At 42.4% G+C, this 20,148-nt stretch overlaps 1 protein-coding gene across 1 annotated transcript in view; it reads right to left on the reverse strand.

Moving 5' to 3' along the window:
• Nucleotides 1-20,148, reverse strand: part of Sergef (secretion regulating guanine nucleotide exchange factor) — a 222,559-nt gene that overhangs the window by 148,883 nt on the left and 53,528 nt on the right.

Below are 20,148 nucleotides of genomic sequence, written 5' to 3' on the forward strand. Positions count from 1 at the left end.
TGCCACTTATTGATGGATTGAGTCTAAAATTCAAGTGTCCCAACTTCCAGTTCAATGTGTTACATTGCAGAATCTCCAACTCTGACACCTGATATTAGTACGAGCCCCCAGGCTCTTTCACCTCCTATAGGTATCTGCCCAGGATTATAGGATGCTTTAGTCATTAAGTTTTTAGCCATTTAGGCCTAAGAAGAGAGGATAATAAAGAAGTGCCATATAGCAATCAATGCTAAGAGCTGCATGAGCAAAGTTGCAATCGTGAATCAGTGCGGCCACTGTGCTCAGCAAAGGAGACAGGAAGGACACCTGGCAGAAGAGGCTGAAGTGATGGGTGACAAGGAAAGCCTTGGTTTTCTTGGTCCTTCTTAGCTGAGCTGTGGACCTGCTCTCATCAGACAGTGAATTGCGTAGGACAGTGTGAAAAAAAATGTGACAACTCGGAGGGAATGAAGGCTACATTCCAAACTCCCTTTTTAAGATGGTGGCTCTATTACCTAGGGAAAGAAGGGTAGGTGTCTAGTGTGCTGTGTTTTTCTTACTGTGCCATATTTTCATATTCTCAAAACAGAAAAAAAAGAGTCAAGATCAGCAGAGAAAAGAAGATTAGGGAAGAGGAAAGAAGAGCATATTTTAATAGTAAACAAGCTATATGACAATCCTGGGGAAATATAAGGTTTTTTCCTATTTTAAAAAGGGAGGTGGACCTCATGTTCTGACGTCTATGCACTCACCCACCCACCCACTTGTCTCTGCCTCCCTCATTAGCCTGCTGGTTTTTGAAGGTAAATCAGGCAAAAGCACCAAGTATGGACAGAAGAACCACCTATCCCTGGCCCCATCTCTTGCACTGGAACACTCTGAACTGCCTGCTGGAGCCTTTTCAGCTGCGGGGGGGCTGCTAACAACAGTGAATTAATTTGGGAATTTCAATGCAGAGAGGCTGAGGTGCCACCTCGCTGCATGAATACAGTGTGCTGCTGCCTTCCTCGGATCATCCAGGTGTGCCCAGGCATCACAGGCAGTATGACTCCTGAGGGATGGGAAGCCTTAGGGGGCAGGGAGAGCCCAGGAGCCAGCAGGGAACAAGGACGTGACGGATGTTCCAAGAGTACAAGCACACCAAAAAAGACCAGCCTCTGGGTCAAATTCACAGTTCAGTGGAGCCCTGTCCATCTGGCAGCAGATGGCCGTTCTGTTCTAGACCTGGCCATTCCCCTGGAGAAAACCCCTTCTGTGATGGTGTTGTCAGTCCTGTTCTCAACTTGCTCTGAATGCTCAGATATCACTAAAACACGCAACCAAAATCGGAGAGTTCCAGCAATATTTGGAAAGGAGCAGGAACTCTTATTTACTTTACTTTGAATACTTGTTTTAGTTGGAATTAAAGGTGTTAATTACAGAAGAGTCCCCAGAAAAATCTTTCTAATAAAAGTCAGTGTACTCCCGTTCCCTCTTCCAGTCTAGCAAAGAAAAGCAAAGCTGAATGGGAAGGAGTCTAGCAAACCCAAATGAGTTCATTGCAGTAGGTTTAAAAGGGAAGTTGGAAAAGTATTTTTCAGACCATAAAAAGGAGTCAGAGGAAACTCAAGCCACTTTTCACCCTCAGCATTCCCTTCCTCATGGGCAAGATACCACTATCCAAGGATGCTAACAAGGCCACCTGGAGTAGTGGACAGGACGGTTACGTGGCAACTGAAGATATCTGGGAGTATTCCAGTCCTGCCACTGACCTGCTGTGCAGCCTGGGGCCAGGTGGCTGGCCTCTTTGAATTATGGAGTCCTCATGTAAAACTGAAACAGTAATGTACTTAATACTATTACCAGGAATAAGAGCTCAGTAAAGAAACCCTCAACAACATCAGTTTCCCACTGGCTACCCACTGTTATGAATACTCATCTCAGAAAAATGGTGATCACTTTTGGGGTCCCCTTTCTACTTTGCCTCCAGCCTTACACTAGAGACACTAGCCAAGGCCAGACCACCCACTGCTCAAGGCATGCTCGAAGTCACTGTACTTCTGCTGAATTGTATCAAAAGCATTAGAAATACGAGGTTTTGTTCTCTTCTTTTTAACTGTATGCTTCTCCCCCAATATTTTATCATGAAAACTTTTAAACATACAGAAAGGCTTAAATAATGATACAATGATTGTACTATCTAGATTCTACAACTAATATTTTTCTGTATATATTTCCTTTATCACATACATAGCCATCCCTCCCTCCATTCAATCTGTCTTCTTTGAGCATTTCAAAATAAGCTACAGTTAGAACTGCCTGTCACAAATGCTTCAATGAGGTTTTCCCATCAATTGTTTCATTGTGGCAAAACTTGTCAATCATTTGAAACTGAAGGGTTGAGTTGCCATAATGACATTCACATGTCCTGCCATTACGCCATCCATCTCCAGTACTCTCTTCATCTCACAAAAGTGCAACTGTGTACACATTAAATAATAACTCCCACCCAATCAGTCTTTGGCAACCACCATTCTACTTCCTATCTCTATGAATTTGTTGGCTTTAGGTACCTCATGAGAGGAATCATAGGATATTTGTCTTTCTGTGACTGCCTTACTTCACTTATAATGTCCTCAAAGTTTCCTCATGTTGTCAGAATTCCCTTCCTTTCTAAGAATGAATAATATTCCAATGTAATTACCCAGCACACGTTAGTTATCCATTCCTCCCTCAATAGCCACCTGGTTTGCTTCCACTTTCAGGCCATTGGGAAGAATGCTACTATGAGCACGACTATGCAAATATCTCTTCAAGATTCTGCTCTTTTCAACTGAGGCCAATAGGAGAAGGAACTAGGACCAGGAACTGGAGAAAAGGTTAGATCAAGAAGAATTAACCTAGAAGGTAACACACATGCACAGGAAATCAATGCGAGTCAACTCCCTGTATAGCTATCCTTATCTCAACCAGCAAAAACCCTTGTTCCTTCCTATTATTGCTTATACTCTCTCTTCAACAAAATTAGAAATAAGGGCAAAATAGTTTCTGCCGGGTATCAAGGAGGTGGGGGGGAGAAGGCGAGGGTGGAGGGGTAAGGGAGGGGGGTGGGGGGAGGGAGGAGAAATGACCCAAACATTGTATGCACATATGAATAAAAATAAATAAATAAATAAAACAAACCAAGAGTGAACTACCAAAAAAAAAAAAAAAAGATTCTGCTCTTTGTTTTGACACATACAAAGGGGAATTTATGGGTCATATAATAATAATTCTACTTTTAGTGTTTTGAGAAACTGCCATACCATTTTCCACAGCAGCTGCACCATTGCACGTCCAGGCAACAGCGTACAAGCCTTCCAATATCTCCATATCCTGAACACTTGTATTTTCTGTGGATGTTTTTGTTTGTTTGTTTTTAAACTTGTTGATGGTATTGGAGTTAGAACGCAGGGCACTGCAATTGGTAGGTAACCACACTACCACTTTAGCCATGCTCTTTTTGCTTTCAGTTTGTTTTTTAGGTAGAGCTTGCACTTTTACCCAGGCTGGCCTCATACTGCAATCCTCCTACCTCTGCCTCCCGAGGAGCTGGATTATAGACACGTATCACCATCCCCATTTATTTCTGAGATAGGGTCTTGCTAAATTTTTCCTGGGCTGGCCTCAAACCATGATCTTCCTATCTCCACCTTCCAGTAGCTGAGATTACAGGCATCGGGCACATGTCCTGTCCTATTTTCTGTGGGCTTTGGAAGTAGCCACTCTAAATAGGCATTGTGGTTTCTTTACCCTAATGACTAGTGATGTTGAGCATCTCTTGATAATGCGTGTTGGCCATTTGTATAACATTTTTAGAGAAATACCTGTTTTTTAAATTGAGCTGTTTTTTGTTATTGTTGTTGTTATTATTGATACACTATAGTTCCGTAACAAATATTGGAGCCAGATAATAAGAGTCCTGCAATTTATTCCTGTTTCATTGTTGCTTTGGGTATGTGGTCCTTTATGTTTCCATACAAATATTAGATCAGATTGTCAAAATCTGATGAGAACATCGAGCCTTCCACTCCATGGACATGCTGCGTCTCTCCATTGATTAAGATTTTCTTTAGTTTCTCCTACCAACAAAATGTTGGTAGGCCATACACATTTTTTTTTGTACTGGGGCTTGAACTCAGGGCCTAGCACTTGCTAAGCAAGTGCTCTCTCACCTGAGCCACTCCACCAGCCCTTTTCGTATTGGCTATTTCAGAGAGAGTCTCACTTTATGCCTGCCCCAACCTAGACAGTGATCCCCCAATTTGTACTTCCCTACATAGCTGGAATGACAGACATGAACCACAACAACCATCACTGGTTGAGATGGGGTTTTACAAACTATTTTGCCTGGGCTGGCCTCAAACTGCAACCCCCAAATCTCTGCCTCCTGAGCAGCTAGGATTACAGGTTTGAGCCACTGTGTGTGGCCTTATAATTGACTCTTGAAAGCTGACTTTGTATACTGCTAAATTGCCTCCTTGGTTTTATTTGATTGATTGATTGATTGATTTGGTAATAGGGATTGGACTCAGGGTTGTGCACTTGCTAGTTACTCTACCACTTGAGCCATGCCCCAAAGTCCTTTTTGCTTTTAATTTGGTTTTTCAGATAGGGTCTGAAAAACACTAACTTTACCCAGGCTAGCCTCTGACAACAATTCTTCTACTTCCACCTCCTGAGTAGCTGGGACTACATGCATGTAGTCCCACCTGGTTTTAATATTTATTTAACAGATTCTTTAAGATTTCCTATCTCAAGAGTCAGGTCATCTATGAACAGAAATAGATTTACTTCTCCCTTTCTGACTTTAAGCCTTTTATTCCTTTTTCTTGTTCTATGGCACTGGCTAGAAACTTCATCCAGGATAATATTAAATAAAAATGGTGGAAGAGGGCACATTTGCCATTCTCTGATTTATGGCGGAACAAATAATTTTCACCATTAATTATGATGTTAGCATTTTATAAATGCCCTTCAGGCATTCTTTCAAATTTCTAACTGCAAATTGAAAGGGTTTTTTGTTTTGTTGTGTTTTTAATCACAAAGAAGTATTAAGTTTTGTTCTCAATGATTATTCTACAGAATTTGGATTGATTATGGTTTCTCTCCTTTATTTTGTTAATGTGGTGAATTATTCTTGTTGACTTTCAAATATAGACACAAGCTTTCATTTCTGGGATAACACACATTGGTCATATCTTACATATTTTTTTGTAGTGGTGCAGGGGATGGAACCAGGACCTCATGAATGCTCTCTACCACTGAGGTATAACCCAATCCCTATCCTTTCTGGTTTTGATTTGCTAATATTTTGCTAGAGATGTTTGTGTTTTTGTGTCTATGTTCATGAAGTATACTAGACTATGTATTTTTCTTTTTTATAATGTCCTTGTTAGGTTCTGGTATCAGAACTATGTTGATTTCATTAAATAAAATAGGAAGTATCTCCTCTTCCTCTATTTTCTGAAAAAGTCTATATTAAACTGGTGCTGGTTAGTTCCTTAAATATTTCATAAAATTCATCATGAAACAATCTAGGCCTAGAGAGTTTTTTCTAAGATAGTTTCATTTATACCTAAATTTTTGGCAGTGCTCACGTTTGAACTCAGACCCTGGTGTTTATAAATGTTAATATTTCCAAAGAATTACTTTGGGATTTTTATTTTTATGTCCTTTTATGAGTTTTCATTTCATTAATTTCTGCTCTTGCCTTTACTAGTTCCAACCTTCTACTTATTTGGGGTTATTTTTCTCATTTTCTTAACTTCTAAAGGTAAAATCTTAAGTGACTGAATTCAGTCCCTTTTTTTATAATATGCTGCCTACATAGAATTAAACAGTATAGAAAGGTGTACTATAAGAAGGAAAAGCCCCCCGCCTAACATTAAAAGAACTATCTAGTGAGCAGAGTCTCTATTCAATGGTTGGCGCATGGATGATGGGAGAACTAGAGGAAACTTTGGTGGTGAATCAGATGATGTAAGTCTCCAGTCCTGGTTCTACTTCTCCAAAAATGGAGTAGTGATAAATCACTTACTCATGCAGTATCTCCTCAACTCCTGCTACCATATTAAATTTCTCTGTGCCTCAGTTTCCTTATCTGAGAAACACACACAGCTCTGCTGATCCTTTCTACATGCCTCATAGGCAGGAAAAAAAGATTGCAGTAATGTATGCTTCAGGATGTCGAAAGCCAAAAGCACAATACAAATGCAATAGCATCTGATATTCCTCTGGATCAGTCAATGTTGGGAATTAGAAGCCTTGGTCGGAACACAGGAGACAAAAGAAAGATAGGATGGGAATGGAAGGATCTATACTCTAGTTTTATATTATTATACTATCTATACTTGCACTGCCCAATATGGTACCTACTAGCCATGTGTAGCTATTGACAATGAAATTAATTAAAATTAAATAAAATTTAGATATCCATTTCTTTGGTCACACTAGCCACTGAAACTATGTGTAATTGCCTGACATTAATGCTGTCGTTGTGGAATTAATATTTAGCAGTTAGCCACCCACCATAAAACAAAACAAAATAAAAATTCTCAATGCTAAAAAAAAAAAAGCGTCCAGGTAGATAAGAGCTTGAACCAAATCAGAATGGCATTGAACTTAGAACTTTGGAAGAAATCTAGTTTTGCTTCTCATTACACAGATCAAGAAACTGAGGCCCAAGGAAAATAAGGCCTCTGGCCCCAGGTCTCATAGAGAGTTAACATCAAGAGTTTAAAAGGGAATCTTTAATAGCATTGACTGTCCAGTAGGATATGAGTTTTAACAGCAACATGGTTAGTTACTAGCCATATGACCTTGGACAAGTGACCACCTCTGAGTCTCACTCTCCAGGTACACACTGAGAAATAATAATCCCAACTTTGCTACACTGTCGTGAGGATTAAAGAGATGGCAGGGTCTAGAAAGTGTACCCATCCAGATGTGGGGAATGCTACCTGCTGTCATCATTAGCTAATACATTGCTCTTCCCACCACCACAAACTCTGATCAGGGAGGCTGTGGCCATCAGATGCATCATCATCATGGAGCTGGTAAGTGTGGGAAGGAACAGGGAAATTATGCAGCTTGGCAAAATGTGCCCAGGGAGCAGAATGACAAATGCATGGCACAGGAGTAACTACAGAACTGCTCCCACAAGTCCCCATGCAGCAGCAGAAATTTTACCTTGGGGGTACAAAGGGAAATGTACCATTTGTGTGCCTGTGCTCTTACACTTAAATAGGTGTCTGAGGAATGGAGCAATGCAAACTCAAAAGGATGCTTATATTTCTATGGCCCTCATTCTGAGACTACTGGAGGAGTCAGCGTTCTGTTTTTGTTCCTCTCCCTACAGAACTAATAAATCACAACTCTGTTAGCAACTAACACAGCTGTCCCATGACAAACTTCTCCAAGCCTGCTTCAGAGTGGATAAAGTTGAAGTGCTCAAGGCTTCTCCAAGTGTGCACTGTGTGACTTAGCCCTGTAACCCTGCCTAATGAGTATGACATTTGAAAGATCATAAGATACAGTAGCACCATATGCTTTTCCCTGTATATGGTGTTAAAGATCATCATTCATGGGAGAAGCAGATGATAAAATACAATCAAATACTAATAGCAGATGCAAACTCTAAGTGAGCAGAGACTCCCATCAATTCAAAAGGAATCCCAACCACTTGTTTTCTGATATACTCTGTGCCAGGCACTGAAGATAGAACCACATCAAGATATGGTAGCCATCTTTAAGTACCTTATATTTGAACTGGCAACTAAAGTTGTCCAGAATAGATTCGAATGGGCAAGCTCTAATCTGAGCCTTGTAAAATGGTATAAATTAGATTTGTGGGGAAAGGCGGTAAGACTAGAAAGTCTAAAACTCATTCTGGTTACCAGTATGAATGAACACAAAACAGAAGCCCAAGAAAGAAACCATGAGGAATTAAAATACCTTTTAAGCCTCCAAACACACTCTTGTGTGTGTGTGTTGGTGAGGGGTACTAGGGTTTGAACTCAGGGCCTCACACTTGCTAGGCAGGTGCTCTTACTACCTAAGCCACTCTACCAGCCCTTTTCTGTGTTGGATATTTCCAAGATAGGGTCTCATGAACTATTTGCCCAAGGGTGGCTTCAAACCGCTATCCTCCTGATCTCTGTCTTTTAAGTAGTTAGGATTACAGGTGTGAGCCTCTGGCGCTCACAGGTGTAAGCCTCTGGCGCTCAGCTTCGGCACTCTTTACTGTCGCAGCTTTAGAGTGGTAGTTCCTAAGGAAGGAAAGCCTATAGTGGCTCTGCTCACCTCCCTAGTCTATGCCAATGAGGGAAGAATGAGCTGTCACAGTACCTCTTCTGGCACCATCTGGACTTCTAAGAATTAAAGGTAAGGCAAGCACCATTTCAATCACCTCGTTGTCTTCCAACCTGGAAAACTACCGCCCAGTCCCATCTGTATGTCCCCTTACCTATAGAAATATTTATTCCATCAATCACAGTCCATTTAGAAAGCTTTAAGACTCTGTGCCCTTCCCATTGTCAATTCCAAGTCCAAAGTGTCTTATGTAATGAATGCACCCAGAGTACCCCGTAAGTACCAACACATAAAGAAGGACATAAGTGTCATGGAAATGATTCATGCCAAACTTCAGATCTAGCCTGGCGCCGGTGGCTCACGCCTAGCTACTCAGGAGGCAGACATCAGGAGGATCGTGGCTCAAAGCCAGCCCAGGCAAATAGTTCCGTGGGACCTTATCTCAAAAAACCCATCACAAAAAGGGGCTGGCAGAGTAGCTCAAGGTGTAGGTCCTGAGTTCAAACCCCAGTATCACAAAAAAACACTTCAGATCTATGGTAACTGGTAATAACTTCCAAAGAGCTTCAAGAAATTAAGGTTTCCTGATAACCCACAAAAGAAACCTACTAACAAAATATACATTTGTTAACTGCATCATAGTTTATAAAATGCTCTCACATTCATATCACTTGAAAACAATTTGGACAGGTAAACCTAGTAACTATTAGTATATCTGGCAGATGTAAACTCTGAGCAAGTCACAATGTAAAGTTTCTTCCAAGTCCTTCCTCCATGTCGCTCCCTCAGCCTCAAATGATGGCATCCTCCACACTATTAGTAAGGAATCTTACGCAGTAGGGGCCTCAAGGATATAAAACCACAGAGAAGAATATCAAGAATGACTAACTTATTACCTTTTTGAAATGAGGAACTTTCCTCACCCAATCTAGGATGTGCTGGCTACAATGACACATACATTTTGTTCAGCAGTCATGGTTTAGGGAACCAGCTGTGTTCCCTAAAGTGGTACATAGAAGGTTCCCATGACAGTACCAACTGGCCTCCCTACACCTGTGAGTGGCCCCACTCTGCCTCTGTGTTGCTTTCTCCTTAGACTTCTGGCCTGTCTGAAAAGCCAGAGCTTTGTGACTGAATGTCGTAGCAGCTGGTCTTTTTGTAAAGGTATCTCTGATTGCTTCCATTTCTGCTACACATAGTCACGCTCCCCCTAGCTTGGATGAAACCAGGCACCCAGTGAGAAGAGCCCTCTTCCAAACAGCAATCTGCAGCTGCAGGAGGTGGCCACCACTGCTCACAGCGTTCTCACAGAGAGAACCACTGCAGCACAGAGGGAACTTATGTAACCAAGCAAAGACTAAGCTTTCCCTTCCAGTCACAATCTAGGAGCCCCTCAACCACCTGGCCTGGGGCCTTGGAATTCAGAAGGCTGCATCGCAAGGGAAGGGCCAGGTTTTGCTTCCTTGGAAGTGACAAGAACAATATTTTTCCTTTAGCTGCCTCAAGGGCCGCCTACCAAGGCAGTGACTCAGGACACTGCAGGCAAAGAGGCTGAACCAGATGGGAATAACATTTGGGAAAGAGGAGGTGAATACAGGGCTGATTCCTAAGGCAGTCATCTAATAAAACATACCCAAAAGCCTGGCAAAGAGAGGCTTGATTCAGGCCAGTGCTGACAACAAAAAGAACCTACTGAGGACCTACTGACCAGAAGGTGCAAAGCAGGAAGCTCTGAGGGGCAGCAACCATTAGAATCAAGAAGATGGCATGATACAGAACAATATCCCAAACAATGACCAAGGGCCAAGGACAGAGTCCAATCCATAGGCAGTGGGATGGGCAAAACCCAGACCCTGCTCAGAGTAAGGGTTTTGTGCAAATAGTTTTCTGGATAGGGTAAATGTGGGAAGGAAAACATTTAGCAAAGGCAAACCAAGACCAAGGTTCACTATGCCTACAGCCAGGCTATCAGCAGTTCAACAAATTCCACATCTGAACTCTCAAGAGGGACCAAGGACAAAAGAGGTAGAGGGAGGGTGGAAAGGGGCTGCAGTGACAACATCTCAATAGAGTCAAGAAAGTGGGTAGTGACACCAAGCAAAGAAAAACTCAATTGAGAAAGAAAGACATGTTTGTCAGGCTAGACTGTCAGAACACTAAGACATATATAAAACATGGGTAGTAGTTTCCCAAGCAGTCAGGGGCAAAAAGAAGCAGAATCAGCAAGCACAAAGATCCAGAATTATCAAACCACGTGATGTCCTTATTGGTTTTGTATGAATGCATTGTGCAGTACAGGGAAAGACTGGTAGAAGGTTGAGGCTGGACAGTTTGATCAAGAAAACTTTCTTATGATAAACCAGAAATTTTGGACTCCATCCATGATGGAAACCATTAAAAATTAAGGGCATACATTCATCCCTGTAACAATTGTATGCTAAACACCTACTGTGTGCTAGGCACTAATCAAGGTGATAGAGAGAGAGTGGTGAACAAGGCCAACACCATCCTGGACAGCGAATGCTCTAATAACTCCATTCTTGGCACACTGGCTGGGAGATTATGGGTTGTGTGTTTCTCACATCCACTGGGAGCAGAGGCAGGGACTTATTCTCTTTCATATCCTAAAGGTTTCTCCCACATAGGTAGGTGACTGATAAGTGCTCAGAGTGAGAATAAATGTTTCCTGCATTTTTTTTTTTTTTGTAGCATTAGGGATTGAACCCAGGGCCTCTTGCATGCTAGGCAAGCACTCTGTCGCTGAGGTCTACCTCCCTGTCATCTATATTTTCTAAGGATCTGGAAAAAAGGTAAGAGGATACCATGATCAAATTATATCTTTAATCATATCTTTATTTATAATTATATCTTTAATTGGCAATTGGGTGGGGGCAGCTTGGTGAGCCAAACTAGAAACAAGGGGTTACAAACTAAAGAGCTGGCACTGTAATAAGCCATAGATAAAAGAGGGTCAAGCTAGAGGAACAGTGGTGGAGACAGTGGTAGTTTCGGTAACCCTGGCCAATTAATTCATGTGCAACCCACTCAGCCTTTATACACCTTTCTCTCACTACATTCTCCATTAAATCCTTACTGCCCTCTGTTTTCACTCTAAACCTCTGCATGATTTACTTTCACCTTGAGACAGTTCCATTTTCAAGGTCAAATGCAACAAAAGACAGATGGTCAGCTCCAGAGTGACCCTGGGCAAGGCCTGGAGCAGTCATACTTCTGCAGAGTGGGGTGGTGACACATGGAGTCACTGGGACTTTAAATTAGTGCTGATGAATTTCCTTTGCTGCTGAAAAGCAAGCTAGAAGTATCCTTGCTATGGATGCTGAGAGCTACCTCGACAGGAATCCACATTCTCTGCAGCTGCATGGAGATTAACATGGATTGCCAAGCATCCAGGCTCCACTATTTTCACTGGGTCTGATTCTAAGAAGGGTTCACCATGAGATCTAGGATCACAAGTGATTAAAACAAAAAGCAGCTTTGAGCCATACTTATTATAAAACCTAAGGCATGGAGTGGCTTGAACACTCCATGTTCAAGTGCTGTTCTTTTGTACAGCACTTGAAAGTTTACAAAAGCTCAACATTTCTATTTTTTTTTTATTTATTCACTGGGGTTTGAACTGAGGGCTTCACACTTGCTAGGCAGGCACACTACCACTTAAGCCACACCTCTAGCCCTTTTTGCTCTGGTTATTTTAAAGACAGGGTCTTACTTCTTGCCCACACCAGCCTAGACCACGATCCTATTTTAAGCTTCACACCATCAGTGGGATGATAGGCACTTGCTACCACGCTTGACTTTTTTCCACTGGGATGGGATCTCAAAACTTTTTTGCCCAGGCTGCCCTGGAATTATGATCTTCCCAGTCTCAACCTCCCGCACAGTTTGGGATGACAGGCACATACCACCAAATCTACCTATTGGTTCAAATGGGGTCTCAGGAAGTTTTTGCCTGGGCTGGACTTGAACTACAATCCTAATCTCATTCTCCCAAGTAGTTAGGATTATAGGCATGAGCCACCAGCACCCAGCAAAAGCCCAATTATATCTTACTTGAATCTTTCCAAAACCCTGTGGGCAAAATAAAGCAGATATTATTATACCCACTTTGTAGATGAGAAAAATAAGGCTTATCAGAAAGGCTCTGACCTGACATTATGTACATTATACATATGGAGCAGAAATTCCAATCCAGATCTTGTTCCACATTCAAAACTTTATCAGATCTTGAACTTCAACCAGCACAATGGTTTACCATAATCATGAATTAACTTCACACCCCAGTCCTTACCAGGGCTATCCTTTCCATGTCACTTTTCCTCATAAGACACTGTTCCAAAGCCTACAGAGGGCCACTAGGTCTGTCAGACCCACTACCACCCAGTGATAGCCAAAGTCAGAACTGTCCACAGAGGAAGCTGGGCCAGCAATGAGAAGAATGGGGAGAGGGGCTCTGAAAGCCAGGTTCAAGTCTCTGTTCTGCTATGTAATGTGTAACTTTAAGCTTATGTCAGCTTTCTTTTGAACTGCAGGTTCCTCACCTCTAGAATGAAGACAGATATGCCCACCACTTAGAGCCAATAATAGTGTCTTTCTTTTCCCATTTCTATCTAGTCACTAGACTGCTAGACTGACCCACTCAAGAAGTGAACCAGGCCCTCCCTGTTGGTCTCCTCACACTAACAGACAATTTGACCTAACTAGAAGATTTAAGCCACCCCACATGAACTTATGCACTCTTTTCTGAACACTTTGACTTATTATTTACTTTGCACTTAACAATGTACTTAAGATACCAAAGTACTTACCTTACAAAGATAAGTAAGACCACACTGGTCTTCAAAGAACTCAGTTTGATTTGGAGACGGACATAAAAATCACTATATTATTAGTAAATACTGTACTGCAGTATTGGACAGCAACTTTGTCCTTTTATTTGTGAATTCTTGGTGCTTTGCACTACACACAGTCCACAGTAGGACAAAATAAACATTTGTAGAATAAACAAATAATACAACTTGATGACAAAGGTAACATACAATTCAATGACAAAATTCTCTTTTCTATCTCAAAACTTCTGTCTCCACATATCCCCTTTTTCTTTACTCCTAAGTTGAAAGAAAGAAAAACCATCTCTCCTTCTTGCTGGAATGAACCCCTGCACACTAATCTCAATCCTATAGCTCATCTGCATGATGGCCTGGCTCCAACAGCCCCCTCCCTCAAGCAATTCTACTCATAAACATCTCTCTCTCTCTGTCTCTGTCTCTCTCTCTGTCTCTCTCTTTCTGTCTCTGTCTCTCTCTGTCTGTCTCTCTATCCTTCTCTCTCTCTCTCTCACAAACACACACACACACACACACACACACACACACACATACACTTTCCTAATCCTTGCTAACTTGAAGCAGGCCCTCCTGTCAGGGACCTGAGCCTGTTCCCATTCTCCTTTGCTTCTGCATCTCCTGCAAGGGCTGCTTGTACCTGCAGCCCATACTCCCATCGCCATCCAGTCACTGCGTTTCTGCCTTTCTGATGAAGAGCTCTTAGAGCACCACCATAGCCTTCCCATTACCCAAACCAGTGGTCTTTGTCCTGTCCTCTCTGACCTCCCTGTTGAAATTTCCTTAGCTTCTGGGACATCTTTGTGACACTTTCTTCCTCTCTTGTCAATACTCAAGTCTCTGGCTTATGCTCTTCCTCTGCTTCCCTCTGAAACACAGGTTCTTGCCAAGATTCCCGTTATTTTATATTAGCTCCCTTGAGAACTAATTTAATGTCAAGATTTCCAATTCAGGAAGCCTTTCCAGTCACCACTCGCCATCCCAGCCCTGAAGAATACAACAAAACCACAGGGACTGAAAAATGCAAGAAAGATAAGGTCCCAAGAACATAGGATGGGATGAACATTTTCATCCTCAGATTCTCCATAACCTGTGTCACATCGTACTCATCCTGCAATGAACTTAGCTTAGTCCTGCTACTAATTAACCAGCTCCTAAAAGCTTGTGTTCCACTCTTCTCTGTGTTCTCCATCCTGCTAACGCAGTGCTCAGAGAGACAGGCACACCTAAGCATCTGTTGGGCTAAAGAAGAAAAACTGAAGATGAATCTGCATAAAAATACTTGGTGAATTGTAAAGAGCTGATGAGCCTCATCATCAGTAGCCTTTCCAGGCTGTTGTGAGCACAGCACTGGGTCAGGGCCTGTCAGTGCTGGCTCTACTGGACATTTGATGACCAAATGCCTGAAAGCATAGAAATGCCTCTTCCTGAATTCACCTGGGGTTGAGAAGCACAGACTAGAGGGAAGGAGGAAGAAGCAAAAAGAAGGTGAAGAGAGACACATACCTCCAAAACTATTTCTTTCATTCATTTTTCATTGATTTGATCAGTAAACATCCAATAAGCATCTAGAAGTTATGAGGGGATATTCTAGGTACTGAAAACACAGCTTTCAACAAGACAAACAAAGCACTTGTTCTCCTTGATCTTAAATTTTTGTCAGAAGAGCTAGATGACAATTAAGAAAATAGCAGGCAGTAGTAAATGTCTTCTGCACATTCTTTTACCATCTCTCTCCACACAACGGGCCTGAGTAGTGGCTCTTCCTCTCTTCAGAGTGTTCCTGTGGACAAACCCAGTCCACCACTTTGGGGTTTATGTTATTTCTTCCCTTGCTATGTCAGCGGCTACTGCACAGATGTGCCAGAGCTTCTAATCTCAAGTGGAACATTCCTTGGGTGAATATTGCTATCCATTTGAATATTGCTATCCCATTCAGAAGGACTCTAAAACACCAGTCTCTGTTACAGGAACTGTTTGGGCTTCCAGAGCCCTTGGGTTCAAAACCTTGAGCTCCTCTAGGAACAGCACTGATGCTTTTGGGGTACTTACCAGAGAACCACTTGGGAATGCTTTTTCAGGTTGTATTCAATTTTGTCAGAACCCTCCAGAGTCAGCTGATTGCTGGTGGTAGATTTTTGTGTTATTTAGGGCACTGAAGTCCCACAGTCTTGACACAAACTTAAAATTAGAAATGCATTAAATATAGGAAAGGAGGAAGGTCATTCAGGAAAGGCAGCCTTCTGAGGGAGCTGCAGGACAAAGACGTCCTGGAAACTTCTAGGTTCATTAATAGGTTTTACATAGCATTCAAGTGGTATTTCTCCTTCAGAAATAATACTGTGGAATGCATAGGGGACTGGCTCAAACCTCAGCTAACACAGCTGAGTGAGTGACTCTGCAAACTAAAAATAGCTTTTTTCCCCACTCGTTCTGACAGATTTCACTTAGACCTTGTGCACAGGTTGATCCTCTTAACAGTTTTAGTACTGTAGCAGAAATGAGGGCTGATGGCATTTGGGCTTGACCGTTCCCCAATCTGGTTCAACTCTTGCTTGTTTCCACATTTCCTGCTCCAATGGTTGTGTGTGAGCATATGTGCACGTGTATACTGGGATTTGGTATTCCTCAACCAATGTGGGCAGAATTTAAGCCAGGAACATGACTCAGGACTGTGGCTGCAGAATGAGCACAGAGCAGGCCCTCAGAAACACTGGCAATTGGGCTGCTTGTCTTGGATCTTCTCCTTATTCCTACCTTGCCTCTCTGGGCCTCAGTTTCCTCAAATATAAAATAAGAATAATCATTCCTCTTCTGACCTATTTCATAGCATCATGCTGGGATCAAATAAGACAATGTAAGTGCAAGTTATTTTCCTTCACTACCACATCAGGTGATAGGACAAGTTAGACAGGCAGTCACAGAGCAAAACGAGGCTCAGCCACTGCAATGCATACGCATTCTGGCTGCTTCAGGCATTAAGAAGCAGATTGACATGCATCATTTTAGCTCATGTTGTCCCTCAGCTTGGAATGTCTTTCTTCCTTGGCTATACTCCTACCCATTTTTAAGAACCCAATTCAAACAACCCTTCTTTTTTGTTAGTGTCTTCAGAATTAATCATTCCCCATCTTCACTACTCCCTTGGCCTTTTGCACCCATCTCTAATAGCACTTTTCACTCTGTACAGTAACTTATTTACTTATGACCAGGAAATTCTTTAGGGCAAAGACATGTATTTTTAATCTTTTTACCCATCTCCCTAGCCACCACCACTGTGTTGTCAACACTAGCAATATTTATGCAGTTGACTGTGGAAAGGGCAAGACCTCAAAGTCAAGGAGGTGGCAAACGTCAGAGAGACCCAGGAGAGCAGGAAAGGTGGAACACTACAAACATCAAGAGCCAGTTTCGGGAGGCAGGCAAGGTATCCAAAAAGTCAGTGCCATAAAGGTCTACCTCAGGCAAGAAAGATACAACCACAGGAATAGGAGCAAAGGCAAACTGCCAGTTCTGGGAAGATTAGCAGGAACCTGGTCCTGGAAACACTAGGGATCGAACAGAGCCCACTGGTGCCCTTCTGAAGTACGGGTGCTAAGGAGCAAGGGCATCCTACGAGGTCCCCCAACCTAAGCTTGACCATGCAGGCTTGGGGACAAGGAACAAGGGCAGAGAACAGAGCCAGGTCCACTTCAAAGTGGTATGGAAACCTGGATCTTCTAGATTTGCTAACATTCCTAGGTCTGCCATAGTTGAGTTAGCAGTTAGGGACTAGTGACCTTGGGTGTGAAACTGTGGAACTCCAGAGGCAGGAGTCATTATACATTTAAGTAGTGATTATTTCCTTGCAATAAGAATTAGAGAAGGAAAAGATTCCTAGGTCTATAAAAATATTAGGAATTATCTGGCCTAACCTACATGTGGGGAAACTAAGAGCCCAGGAGGAAAAGAGATTGCCCAGAATCAATCATTCAGGGAAGAGCCAGTGCTAGAACCCAGGTCTTCTAGCTCCAAATCTTGTTCCCGTCCCTTCAAAGGCTATTTATCTTCAGTAAAGCAGGTCTCCCAGTAGCACCGCAGGTGCCCAACTCCAGCTGCATCAGAATCTTAGGGAGCCCCCAATGTTCCCATGAAGTGAGGACAAGCACTTCTGCCCAGCTGTGAAAAGCAGGCTTCTACCTTTGGGTGGAAGTCAGAGTCAATGCTCACAGGAAATGTACAGGCAGCAGCCCACCTGGGGCTTGGAAAGCAAAAGGCTGCTGTGATATAGGTTTGCTGTCAAGGCGCAAACAAACCTGTTCACACACCCTATGCAACATGTACACATTGATGGGGGGAAGGGGAAGAGTGGATCCTAATCACTGTTCTACCCCTGGAATTTTCCAAAAGGGGGTAGAAGGGCCAATATCTAAGGTCAAGCTGATAGGGCATGAAGCACACAATTTTGACCACTGTAAAGACATTCAAGAAAGACCCGCCAGGTCTAAAATTTCAAGAAAAGTCTTTCTCCAGCTAGAGGTGAGACATGTCTCAGAAGAAAAGAAATGAGATGCTCAGGGTTTTGGAGACTCTGCTCCCACACTTCCCATCCAGGGAAGGAAGGGTACATATGAAAAAGAATGTGGGAAATAATCCCCAATTTTACTTTGAAGAGAAAATATGTGAACATCTTCAAGTACTTCAAGTTCATGTGTTCGGCCTACTGTTTACCTAGTACATGTTCCAGGGCCAGGTGAGTTACCCAGAGCCTCCTTACTCATAAAGCATGACTTTAGCACACACAGGTCTATTGCGGAGATGAAATAATATCTGTAAAGCATTTAGCATTTATTTACATAGGGTCCATAATAAGCAGTAAGTAACTTTGCATTTATTCACTTTCTTTTGTTCACTGGAAAGGAAGGTTACACCACAGTCCAGTTCCCTGTGCCTGTGCCTTCCCTTCCCTCTTGGCCCTCTCTCTGGACCCTTCAGTGCAGACTTCCTATCTAAGGCCCCAGCACAGACAGCTCACTCCTCCCCCTGCTTATCCCTTGGACATTAAAGGCAATTGGTCAGCTATGTGCCAAACTCAGGTCCTTGAAGGTCAGGAATTGTCAGCTTAGTCCAAGGCTGTTCCTGTCTCCTGAACCTCACTGTCCAAGCCCCTGACCAAGGTGGCATCTAGTTCAGTATTGCTCTTCTCTTTCCCAAGGTAAATTCATCCCTAGAAGTTTATAACAGACCACTGGCCTAGCTCTCTCTGGGCCTGAGGCAAATATATACTGAGAAAGCCAGAACTAGGCATCAACAGCTAGAGAAAATTCCAGACCCAATTTACCAGCCAGGAGTCTGAACCTGCAGGGAGAGCAGTGGATACACACCAGCACCCCAGAGACTGGAGCAGACAAGGAGGTGAACACGACAATGAAGCTTGCCAAGGGACTAGGGCTCATGGCCACTCCTCTTCTTGCCCTCCTAAGAAGCTACAGGAAAGTCACACCCATGCCAGGGTTTTAGGCTACCCATTTGCAATGGCCATGTCTGTGGCAGTGCTGTACATGGTGGCCACCACAAGGCATTAAATGTTTCAAAGTAGAAGAAAAGAATGGAACCAACAGCTACCAAATGCCTACTGCATGCCAGGAATTTTGCATGCTGTGCTCACTAATACCTCATGGATATTTATATATCCATATTATAGTTACAGATTATTTATATTTATTATATTTATATATAATCCTTATGGATTATTATATAAGGTGTACCTTAAGGATTATTATCCTCATCTTGATGATAAGAACCAAAGACTCAGAAAAATCTACAATGTTCCTGATGCCTCCACAGGAGCTACCTAACCTCAAGGTCTCAAACAATCTGGGAAAGACAAAGCATGGCCAGAGTCTAACAACCCTATGTACCAGGCTCTCAGCACTGAAACTCACTAAACAGACAGTGTTAGTCTAAATACAACATTCCCTCATTTGCTGCTAGTAGAGTCAACTTCTTTCAAATAGAATCTAGAGAAATCAGCGAAAGTCATAAGATGCTCATGGCTGTTGCCTCTGTCATTTCACCCCCACGATCCCGTCTTAAGGAAACAGTCCAACGGAGATTCACTGCACAGATCACAGTAGCAATCTGATTAAAGAAAATGATCCAAATGTCCAACATGCCAAGAATGGTTTGAAAAGTTCCAGAATGCTCAGGCAATATTATATGGCCATTTTAAATGATCATTTTAAGACCAGATGAAACAAAGGCAAGCATGTGTGAAAATATAAATAAAAACAACATAAACCATCCTAAATGCTATCACTCCAACCTTTTAGCAGTCTATACATGTGGATATGCAAAACAGAAGGCAGCTGCATTAGGGTAGTAGATTGCGAGTGGGTTTATTATTATTATTATTATTATCAGGTGTAAACTGTCTCTGTGGTGTTTAGTACCTTTTCAATCACAGGCAAAGAGAGAGGAAAAAAAAATAGGCAAACTCAACCTAGCCCTAAGGAAGGGCTCGGGAGGACCAGGGCTGGGATGTGAAGCAGAAATTGAGAACCGTCCTACATACCTGGAAGGAGGAGGCCGGACCAGCCCCTTGGGAAGGGAAGCTCTCCAGGTATGGAGAGGGTTGTAATTAGTCTGATGCTAATTACAGAAGTCTCACTAGCTTATTAATTTTTTTGACAAACTCTGAATGAAGACTGAATTCCTTCATTAAGTCAACTTGGGTTCAGAAGCACATTTCCTGTGTGGCCATTCTTCTTGAAAACCTAACCTTTTCTTTTTTTAATACAGCAGTAAAGTAAAAATTAGTAACAGAAACACACACCCCGGAGAAATTAAGACTCCTATCTTAAATGTAGAAATTCAAGTCACTTCAGAGAAACAAACAGGCTTGAATAAGCAACTGAACTACAATGTTTTCTACACTGGGAAATATAAATAGAAATGCAAAATATTTAGCTCAGTATTAAAAATTCCCTTGATCAGG

Source organism: Castor canadensis, chromosome 1, assembly GCF_047511655.1.
Source record: "Castor canadensis chromosome 1, mCasCan1.hap1v2, whole genome shotgun sequence".
Taxonomy (NCBI): Eukaryota; Metazoa; Chordata; class Mammalia; order Rodentia; family Castoridae; genus Castor; species Castor canadensis.